General features: G+C 37.3%; 1 protein-coding gene across 20 annotated transcripts in view; it reads left to right on the forward strand.

Annotated features, from left to right (window-relative positions):
- The window catches only part of PTPRF (protein tyrosine phosphatase receptor type F), a 653187-nt gene that overhangs the window by 226313 nt on the left and 414669 nt on the right, over nt 1-12205 (forward strand). The gene's annotated exons all lie outside the window — the stretch shown is intronic.

Genomic DNA, 12205 nt, shown 5'->3' on the forward strand with positions numbered 1-12205 from the left:
GTGGGGAAAGCATTAGGTATTCTAAATTTTTAAAGATTTTGAACCATATCCACTTTATATTTATAGCCTTAAGTGACCATTCTGAATGAAGCAAGCCTGTTTTGATTGTATCAGCATGCCCTTTAGTATTCACAAGAGATAATCTAGCTTTAATTTATGTAGCTTCTGAATGTTTAGATCATATTTAGAAGGATTATTATAGCATGCTGGTGTTGCTGTGCCATCTTGCTGCTGTTGTTTATGTGGTGTTACCATTTTGGAAGGAGACAGTTTACACTCCAGGAGTACACTCAAGTTGATTTTGCTAAACCAGTTTTTTTTACTGTTCTTTTTCATCACTGTACTCTTCTATTGATTAATTGAAAGGAAGCACAGCCTAAATCCAATTGGTAAAAACATTATAATACATTTTTTTAATATGAACTAACTGCTGAATGGTGAGTTAACACTTACATAGATCCAGCTGATTTAATAAATCTAATCTAGTTTGGACTACCCATTGAGTTCAGGCCACTGTTGTGAAGGGGGTATTATTGAATCCAGATTGGTTGGCTAATTGATTGGTAGGTACTTTAGACCATTGAGTATATTCTCAGACTGGGAAAACAAAACAAAACAAACTCTGCCTTTCTAATGTTACACAAGTTTCTTAATTTTCCCAACTCTTATAGCTGCTACGTTGTCACATGTGCTTTGGTCATGAACAGATTCCTAGAATTATTTCTGTGGGTGTATTCAAAGAGTGGATGATAGTTGTGACTGGCTGCAGTATAGTAATGTGGCTGTGGGCTTTAAAAGGTATGATCTTCCTGTTCGCTTAGATTGATGAATATGGGTGAGCTATGCTGCATTAGCTGAATGAATGGTATGTCATCCAACTCCCAACCTTGTAAATGATCGGTGAAAAGCTTTAGCTAATGCCTTTTTAATAATTAATTGGTGTGTACAGGCACATCTTGAAGCCATTTTCATTTTATATGTTACAATAGAGCATTGATTAATTACTCTTTTCTGCAAAGTTGTAATAGAATAGTCTGTGAAGAAACATTATACTTTTCATTGACCAGCTAATAATGGAACAATTCAGAGGCAGTAGGCTGTAGTTCAGACTTATTTATTGAGTATTGTGGCATGTACATTAATGTTCAAGTAATGGAAGTGCTCCCTGTTTTGATAGACTTCTGTCCCCTACTCTTCTTACATTATGTATGTTCAAGTTTGGGCAAAGAAGTCCTTGTGTGTTGATGTTGCATTAAGAAGTACTGAAAAACAGGTATTGTCAAAGGAGCTCTGAGTTGGCAATGTTCTGGTTGCTACATTTTAGCATACATTCATAAATATGCTATATATATATAGATGTTACTACTTGGTGTCAAAGGTTTGTATCATAAGCATGGTGAAACACAGAGATCAATAGTAACAGTTAGAGATGGGGATATTCATATTTGTAAATGAATACGAATATCTCCATCCCAGGTACACCTAATGCAGGTCCGGTCGTGGGAACTGGCCCGTCTACTCATGCACTGTTGTGCTGCCAGTGTCCTGTTCTTCCTGCCAATTGCAGAAGTAGCTCTGCTGACTCCTGGCTTGGCTGGCCACTCAGCAGCCGTGGAGTGGCCAGTTGAGCAGGGAGATGGAAGGGCTACTTCCACAATTGGTGGGAAGAGCGGGACGCTGGCGGTGCGGTGGCACATGAGTGGATGATCTGAGGGCCGGACCAGCATTAAGTGCACCTGGGACTGGGATATTTGTATTCGTTTACAAATACGAATATCCCCATCTCTAGAAACAAGTAGAAATCAGTTAACAGTTTGAAAACCAATCAGTTCAGTTACTTTTTCACTGTAAACTACGTTGTTGTTTAAACTTTAACTGTCCAATAGCTGTTAGAAATAAATTGGAACTTAAATTGCTTTATAGTTACTTTGGAGCTTACCTTGCTACACTGAAGAAAGACTTTAGAAACAGTGGTGGTGGTGTTCTCTCTACTGCAGTCTTCACTTGCTTCTGCACTATCTAATTCTTGAAGGCAGGAGAGTTTGAGAGGCAAGGTTGTGGGAAGACTCATTCACCTCTCCCTTGAAAATATGAGCATAGATTCTTAATACTGAAATTTAGCTCTGCTATGGCATCTGAATAATAGTAATTATCATCATTATTAGACAAGCTCCTGTGAGCATCTGCAAAATAAAATTCCATTACACATTTGGAAAGAGGCATTTTCATGCAGAAGGAATGATGGTATGTATGTTTTTAAAAATTAAATCTTATGCTTCAAGATTGTCTTGAGGCAACTAATCCATGTGAGTAGTGCATCTAGAGCCGTGTGTTAAGAATTGATCTTAAAACTGAGTCAGGAAAAGGAGGCCAATTTCCACACTAGAAAATGACAAGGCTTATAGCCATCATAGAAATTTTAACCCCAAACATTCAGAGTTGTAAGAGTCAGTTTTGTCGTTAAGTAGATATCTCTTTGGCAGTGTGATAAAGGGATGGCAATTTGTCGGTTATTTAATTTGCTATTATTTTTTAAGGTCTGTTAGTGAGACAGTGAGAAGGAACTCTGGACAAATTTAAGAGGACTGGTCTAGGTTCTATTCCATGTTCTGTAACCCACCCAGCAGTTCAAACTAAACCCTCTGAGGAACGCAAGACCTCTTTCAGCTAAACAATGGGTAGCCATCAAGGCTTTCTCTAAATCTAGTCAAGCCATCCCAAGTACTGTATCCACTTAGGAATCAGTAAATTAAAAGAGAAAAGAGAAGAGGAAGGAGATGAGATTATAGAAGTGGAATGATGATAGTCAAGAGAAGAGATTTGCTGTGAAATCATTATGGGATTTATACACACACCCCATTTTTTTCCTAATTAAAGGTTTTGTTGTCACTTAACTGAGACGTGTTCAAGATTTTGCAGTAGAGACTTTTACATATATGGAGGACATATTAGAAAATGTTAAAGAGGAAAGCACAAAAGTAGGATTACAGTTGAACATTAAGAAGACAAAAATAATGACCACAGAATAACAACTTAAACTTAGATAGTAATTTAACACTGGCATAACTCTTAAAAATTTGTCTCATCTAACTGTTTTAGCTCACTAACAAGTCTCTTACTGTTATTAAGTTTTCCATCTCTGGTGCCACTCTGCTATGTGGCATCCACTTTTATGCGTTTCCTACAGTCCTTTGAATGGATGGACTTGTGACAACATGGCTGTATTTACTACATCTTATTTACCAAAGAAAACTCTGTGAGCACAGTGTGAACTGAGAACAGAATTTATACGGATCACTCATATCACTGGGACCTTGCTCTCAAACTCATTTTAATACAAATGAGACTAGGCAAGCCACATTTCATGACAAAAGTATGATAACCTGAGATAAGCCAAAAACTGTTTCAAAAAGTTTTTTTAAAAGTTCGGCAAAACAAAGCACAATTGATGGATGGATGGATGGATGGATGGATGGATGGATGGATGGATTGGTCTTCATTATGTTCACTGACCAGCAGATATATTCCAATATTATTATTATATGTATATATTAGTATAACACAAAAATACAATTAAAAATATACAGCCTATTACAATATGACTAAATTTTGTAGAATCTCCATAGTTTCACAAGACTGCGGAGATCAGTAAATCAATTCAGTAAACTTTGTACTGCCTCCAATCTCATCATCCTAAGTAGTTTGCCATATAAAGTATATGGTGGGCAATACACAGCATTACTAAACATCTGACATTGTCTTAAGTGGTGCAAGGCGGGAACAGTGGCACTGCATTGCTTCCACACCAAACTTCACCAGTTCTTTAGTTACATCAGATTTCTTGTCCAAGAGTAAGAGTGCAACATAAAATTCTCTAGACCTCCCTTGAAATTGTTGCGATATGGGCTGGAGGAGATCCCTCTGAATATCTTGATAAAAGGAGCACTTTAAGAGGACATGATTAGCACTTTCAATCTCCACCTTATTGCAACAGTTTGTGCAATTAGTGACTGGCAAACCTTTTTATCTATCTAATAGTAGTCTAGAAGGAAGTACATTAAACCTAGCTGGCATAAAAGCTTTCCTAAATTTGGGGATTGTTATTTTGAATAGATAATCGGGTATTCTAAATATACTGTTCCTAAAGACATTAAGTTTGTCCAGCACCACTAAATGTTCTTGGAGCTCAACATCCCAGATTCTCTTTTTGATGGCTGCCTTGGCATTAGCATAGCCCATCACTAAGAGGACACCTGGGAAGAAGCCCAGCCTCAGTAATTCAGCAGGAAGATTCCTCTTCTAAGTTGACTGGGAGATGTTGGCTAATATCAAGTGTACCAAGCCTGTTGGAGCAAAATTAAGTTTCAACCAGTAATTAAACATGTGGGCAAAGGACATGCTTTGGTGGAAACAAACGATGCCTCCAGTTGAAGTATAGCATTCAAGATACATAGAGGAGCCACAAAGATCCATCTCAAAAAATTTGTCTGTACTATTTCTAAGGGCTTCAAATTAGAAAATGCGAACAATTGAGCCCCATAAAGCATTTGTGGTATAATTTTAGCTCTGAAGTCTTAGATCGCTGATGGTACATATTGTCCATCCTTAGTGTAGAAGAACCTACTGCATTTCTGTGCATTTGATGTTACATGGCTTAAATGGGAGGACCACAATCTTGAGGAATGAAATATCATACCCAAACATTTGTAACGGGATACTTGCTCTATGTTGTTCCCGTTTAAAGTCCATCTATGTTTATTTCATCTTCTTCTAATAACCTTAACCTTAAAACAAAGCACATGTTTAGGCACAGAAAAATAATTTAAAATAGCATTCCAACTGATATATTTCAGCTGGAATTCAGATTACTGTTCTTGGACCTGCACAAAACGTCTGGACTGAAGTAGAGTGATCTTAGAAAGCAAAGTTCTGTCTGACTCAGAGAGGCTGCCACCATTGTGAGGTATCTACCTGACACTACCTTAAATGAGATCCCTCTGACAACTTGAGTCAGATAAACATTTGACGTTTAGGAAGTTCTAAAATCTATAATAGGGTGATACCTGCATTAATTGTTACGCAAGTGTGGCTTTTGAAATTTCCTCTGTGTTAACACTGCTATCCATGCTTTTGATTATGAAGGAAGATGATCCTTTTTTCGCCTAGAATGAAGGCATAGTCCTTCGTGTAGCAGGAATGATCTCCAGAATCTTCCTGAGGTTTCAACTGTAACAAAGCAGTCATTAATATATGGATTAAGCAATGAGGGGTGCCTAGAATCAAGAATGTGAATTGACCACTTAAGAGTCTTAGCAAAACAATTAGCTGATGTTGCATGAAGTTGACTTGGGGATTATAGACAGACTCACCATTTAGTTCAAATGGGGAGCTAGAGAATCAGAGATAATTGGTTCCGTGTACATTCAGGAATCAAAAAAACAACAGGAATTAAAGTAGCTCAGCCTCTGCTGGTTTTATATTCAAAATGAGTGCTAAATGTCACTCATTTCTTAGTTATAACTACGCTAATTATTGCAGCACATTGTATCAAAAAGCAACTGATGAGATCAGGCTGTAAAGATTATATGACTATTATTGCATCACTTTCATTGGCTTTTGATTTATTTCTAAATCTGATTTAGAGTGCTATTTGTAATCTTTAAAACTGAATGGTATTAAATCCTTTCCCTTCCTATGGGAATCTGACTGGTCATTGGGGTTTTTTGGGTGAAACCCAGCTGTATGTTTCATTGCTAACTGAAGCTTGGTTGGGCAGTTAGTGGAATAAAGTGGTGCCTTCACTTATGACTGTCCCTACTTACCACCAATTCGACTTACGACCAGCTCCAGCTGCTAAATTTTGCTTCTACTTGTGACCGGAGCTTCAGGAAATTCAAATTGCTAACTGTAGGTGGTGAAAGAGGCTGCTTCTTTGTAGCTCTTTCGCCCCGATGGTTAGAGTGAGTGCGATTGAGGAGGGGCTGCCTGGCTTCTGCTTCTCAGTGAGTGTGTGTGTGTGTTTGCAGGGAGGTTTGGGACTGCCTGTTAGGTAAGGTAAGGTAAGGTGCTATTTTCTGCTTTTAAAAAACTTTTCTCTGTGTTTTTGCAGCATGGTTTTAGGCTGGGGGGTTATGTTTCTTTGCTGTGATGAGTCTTGGGAGTTTGTTTTTTGGGTTCCCCCCATTTCCGATGGGTCTTGGGGGTTTTTGGTTGCTTTCTGGGGTTTTTCCCCAATTTCTGATGGGTCCTGCATGCTTTCCTTGCTTTTTCCTTTCTTCTCTGTGCATTTCCGACTTTGTCCCTCTGTTCTCTGTGCATTTCCAATCTGCACCGTTTGTTTTCTGTGCATTTGCAACGGGTCTTGCACGCTTGATTGCTTTTCTTTCCCCCCCTTCGAATGGAAGGGATTAATTGCGTTTCCAATGAGTCTTGCAGAGATTTTTGTATATATGTGTGATTTTTTTCTTTGGCCAGAACAGATTAATGTGGTTTCAATGCATTCCTATGGGAAATGGTGCTTTGACTTATCATTTCAACTTACGCCCATCTTCTGGAATGGATTATGGTTGTAAGTGGAGGCACCACTGTACAGCCTTATCATTTGTGGCACCCTGGCTCAGAAACTCTTATGTTGTTTATCTTTCTTTTTCTAAATGGAAGAAGCCCAGTACATACATTCTAACGAATACATTTTTTAAAATGTAGCACATCGCTTAGCCAGATTTTCCCTCCAGGTTGATAACAGCATATCCCTATTACTACCACATAGGAATCACACTGTAGCACCTTTCTCTTCAGTAGCATTCATTTTAGTTAGGGAGACTGGACCTTAAGTTTTACTTGATCTTCTCACCCAGTGGCTTTATGGAACTATCAGACAAAGGAGATATGAAGAAGAGACAGCTGCAGAATCGAGAATCGAGAAGGAGCTGAATTGCTTTGCTCTCCTGGCTCATTTCTGGCTGTTGTCAGTCAAGACCGTTGTATATCCAACTTGGGAAGGGTTAGAGTTAGGGTTAGGGTTAAGGCTAGGGCTAGTGCTTGTGAGCCGCTGTATTTTTCCCATTGGTATTCACCAGTGTGAATGAGGAAAGCACAGTGCAGTTCTCCTTTAAGGTTTGTTTTTGAGATTTGGGAAGCAGTAGGAATTAATTTTGGCTATTTTCCACAACAGATTTTGGGAAAGAAAGAGGGCCTTCATTAAAAGAGATCTTCCCTGAATTCTACCCCATACACTTTGCAACATGTTGTACTTTTTTCTCATGTGAAAGAGTGGAATGGATAATTAAATAATGAAATAATGGTGTGCAGTCAGATAATATGTTGTGTCTGTTTTAAAAAAACACCCTCTCATAATTGTTATAGCAGTATCACCAAACACAAGTAAGAAAACCCATCCACCTTTTTTTAATAAAGCAAAGTTCTGGGCTTTTGATGCGCACATTTACTATGTAGCCCTATTTGTTTATATCAATAGTTAGTGTATAGAAACTATGTGTTGCCCAAATTTTTCGGAGGAATAATTATAAGGAATTCGAAATGCAGGATGAGTCCATCTTTATTTCCGAAATAATCTTCCTAGTGTTGCGTAATCAGGAAAAACATACCTGATACCATTTAGCCTGATACTAATCTTGCCTTGTCTGCAAAGAGATATTATTTATCTTTAGGTACTTCTGTGTCCTGCATAATGTTATATGCTATGTATTATGCATCTCTCTATTAGACTAAAAAACATGTATTCTCCTCAAATATATATAGAAAATCCTTAAATTAGTACCTTGTAAATTGAGAGTCTGCCCAGCCCTGAAGGTCATCAAAGGAAGACTGCAGTGTATTTTGCACATTGATTACTATATCAGATATTAATGTCAAATCTGTCCTGTATTTGTCTGTGGAGCTTTTTGGATACAGAGTGCAGTAATGGTATGCAGAACCAATTTCATTTATTAAGAGTTCCTACGGGGTTGGAGAAGCAATAAAATAATGCAGTAAAAAATCTCCCAATTGTCCCTGCTATAAAATGCTGTTGGGCCTTCTGGCGGAATGTGTGTGAGCAAGGAATGAGGCTGCCCAGCTGTCAGTAGTCATTTAGTAATGAAATACCACAGATTCATTCAATAATTCTCTTCCTCTCCTTTCCCATTGCTCTGATGCTGCATTCACTGAAGGGAAGATTCTGTGAAATCAATTAGCTGAGCTACCTGTTTCATGCTGGGTGGAATTAGTTGCAGGGAGAAATCTCAGTTTCCTTTAGCATTAGGTGAATTGTGAGACCAATTAGTTGCCTTAAACTTCCAAGGAGATTTCTTTTTGTAAAAACATCCTGGCTGATTTGGCATGCAGGCATCACTAACTTCTCCAGCAATGTATTATCTGCTCAAGTTGAAGTTAGCCACTTAGGATCTCATCCAGCCCTGCTTTCTGTGGGCTGCTATTTATAGATGTGTTTTGAACAGATTTTCTGTAATGGTGTTTAGTGAAAAGTATACTTAATACTTAAGTGTTAACCTGCTCTCGTTGTAGATAATGTGACAGTAATAACTATGTTCAGGACTTAATCTGTCTGTGATATGTACAAACTCTCAACCAATTTTAGTACAAATGAGTTGTGATGGCTACACTCAAGTGTCACTTGATTTTTTTCCCCTTAATATAAAGATGTAAGGCTGTGTTTTATCCTTGCAGTCCAGTAGTTTAGTGTAAAATGATTCAAAAGATTTTTTCTCCTGCAGTTCAAGAATCTCAAAACTGCATGAATAAATCCAGGCCTCTAATAGACAAAAGCCTGAAGAACTGGTTTGCGGGCTTCTCTGCAGTTGCCTACATCTTTTATGTGTCTGGAAAAATGACTGAACACATCAAAGGAAAAAAGTTATTGATAGCACAGCATGTTTGTTAACAATGCCTTTAAAAACACTTGCTGCTTCTGATGTGCTCTTCTGGCAATTAATGGCTTAAACTCTACTAAACATCATTTTATAAATTTGTGCTTCATGTCATAAATTTTCATAGTCCCTAGAGGTAGAAATCCTGTAGCATTACTGTTAACTGGAAATATATGAAGGCAATAGTTTAATAAATATTTCAGTACTGTGTGCTGTTGCTGGAGTTTGACCCTTCCTGTCCATGAAATCTGAATTTTAAACAGGAAAATGGCACACAACTGAAGTGTTTGAACTTCTGCTGGCCCTTTCGTAAGGGCTGCTTGAAGCTGAACAATTACAGTATATTACATATTGAATGAATGTTGTGAACCTTGGAGTTTGCTGAATGTCAGAGCACTGGGGAATTGACATACTGGTCCAATTTCCAACAAACTTGTTAAACAGGGTTATTGTTAATTCAAAGTGCAAATGTACTCCTTTCATTAGAGAATGACAAGAGTAATTTTAAATAATGGAATTTTAGTCTTAAGATATCACTGTTTGTTTCTGATGCAGATAGCCACTGGCTGCTCCTGAGTTTCATTTCTGAATATAGTTTCATGGTAGCTTGCTAGGGTCTATTACTTCAAGGACGTCAAGATCTTCTATTGTCAGAATTGTAGTTTTCTAACTGAATTAGTCTGTGCAAGCACATTCAAAGGGGAGGAACCATTGTGACACCTTCAAAACTAACAGTCAGTATTTCAGTGTGAGCTTTTGTAGACACGTACACATAGAAATTGATGTGTCCATGAAAACTCACATTGAAATGTAACAATCTTTTTAAGGGGGCACAATATTCTTATTTTTTAATTTCTGTTGGGGGGTTTGGATCTCTTTTTAGAGACCTTGTTTCAAGGAAACACTGGTATATGATATGACGCGTGAATCCTATTTTAATGGCTGCAAGAGCTGTGGGCTGGTAGAAGGCGATCAGGTCAAAGATTACTACTTCACCAATGTATTGTAGACCAAGAAATAAAAGAGGCATAAAGAGGGAACACATAAGCCTGCCTGCTCTCTTATGATGGTTAAATTATGTCTTTTTGTTATGCTTGAACCTGGTAATAGTTTCTCCTTATTTTCACACGGTTAGTTTTCCTAACAGTTTTGTTGATGTTTTCTATACTAGTAGAAAATTGCAGTTAAATGTTTTAGAAGCTAAAGATTTACAAAATTACTTGCAGTTAACTTTCTGATATCAGTTATGCACAGTAATAGTGATCTAATTTTTGTTGAGCACTGCCGCATATGTAGCCAAACAGCACCTAACTGCTCAGAAGAGGAAAGAATCAGAAAGTTCAAGAAAACCCCAAAGTTTTTAGCAGCAAAATTAATAAATGTAACAGCAGCAAACCTTTACTGAAAAATCTCTGAGCAGATGAAGAACAGACCACAAAACAGCTCAAGTAGGATGGCTCATGCTCAATGGGAATGCAACACTGAACAACTCATTTAGAAGATGCACTGTAGCTGTTTTAGTCTGCAAGCTTTTTAGGCGAAACCCAAAGGAACAACAACAACAAAAACAACAATTAATTGCAGCAGTGATGACAAGGAATCCCCTTGAAATATTTCTTCTTTTGATGCTAACTTCCCCAGTCTTGTCACCATGGGCCATTAAGACACTTTTCCATGTTTTTCTTGAGGAACTTCTGAAATTTTTACTAATCCCAAAAATTTTAGGCAAGTGTTAGTCCAGCTGTATGGCAATGAGCCAAATGCCTTTTTATAGTATATCTAGGCCATGTTAAGATTTGTTTTTCATCTTTTTGAATCCTTTGTATCATTTTTTTTCTTCTCCTCCTTTTTCTCCTTTTTCTCCTTTTTCTCCTTCTTCTCCTTCTCCTCCTCCTCCTCCTCCTCCTCCTCCTCCTTCTTCAGGCACAGTCAACATTATAAAAACATTAACTGGTATTATATAAGAGATACAAGTTTTAACAAAAAACCTAAGTATCTGTTAAGTATCAGTGCAGTATGTATGCTGTTCCTAATGCTGGTTTTTTGTAGCTCTGATGGTGTGATTTCAGAGATCTGCAACTGCTTACTGTGTGAAATTTCTTGATATTGTTCCCAAATTCCCAATGTCTGTGGGGACCACTGGAGTGTGTTTCTTGTGGAGGAAAGATGTTTCGATTGCCAGGTCTCTGTACCTTTTTAGTTTTTCCAATTTTTTATTTTCAACTTTGGCATCCCCTGGAATTCCAATGTCAATGATCCAGACATTTTTTCGTTCTATTACTACTATGTCTGGTTTGTTATGTTCAAGACGTCTGTAAGTCTGGATCCAGAAATCCCACAAGATCTTGATGCTGACATTTTCTGACACCTTTTCTACCTATTCCAATGGGTTTTTGGAGGCCGGCAAGTTATATTTTTTGCATAATGACCAATGCACTAATTTTGCCAGTCTATCATGTCTAATTATGTAATCTGTTTGTGTAATCTTTGGACATTCAGAGATAAGGTGTGACACATTTTCATCTTTTTCTTGGCAGAATCAACACTTGCTGTTAGCACCAATTCCTTGAATCTTTGCTTTCATCACATTGGTTTGGAGTGCTTATTCTTGTATAGCAAAAATCAAGCCTTTTTATTTTTCCACCTCTTTAATTTATTTTCATATTGTTGTTACTTATTGAGCTTTCCTTTCTGTTGTTTTCAAAATATTTTCCATTTTCACCACCTTCAGTATTTTTTTTTCTGATTGTACTGATATAATCATTTAGCTTTTTTTCTTCTTCTTCTATCTCCTGCATTTGCAGTAATCCACAGCCTCCATTATTATTAAATTTTTTGGTGGTAAATATAATCTATCCACATCACTTTGTGGATGTAGTGCGTGATGCATGCTCATTCATTTCTGTGTTTTTCAATCCAATTCTTCTAATTCATTTCGGGTCCAATCTATAATTTCTGCTGGGTGTCTAATTACTGGATTATATTTCCGCCATTTAATTTTGATTTTAAGATTTTCCGCAGTCTTTTGATATATTCCCTTTCTGTCAGTTCTTTAACTTCTGTGTGCAGGATGTTATCTGTTTTTACTATTCCAAGGTACAGTATTTATAATTTTCATCACTTGATAGTGATATTATAATATTGTCATTTTTAACTCTATTCCATCTAGTTTTTGGATCTTGCCATGGTGTATATACAGAACTGCACATTTATCAATTCCAATTTTTGTTTTAATATCTTCACTAAATATTCACACTGTGTTTAGTAGTGATCCTATCTCTGTGGAATTTTTTGCATATAGTTTTATGTCATCCATG

This window comes from Pogona vitticeps, chromosome 4 (assembly GCF_051106095.1).
Source record: "Pogona vitticeps strain Pit_001003342236 chromosome 4, PviZW2.1, whole genome shotgun sequence".
Taxonomy (NCBI): domain Eukaryota; kingdom Metazoa; phylum Chordata; class Lepidosauria; order Squamata; family Agamidae; genus Pogona; species Pogona vitticeps.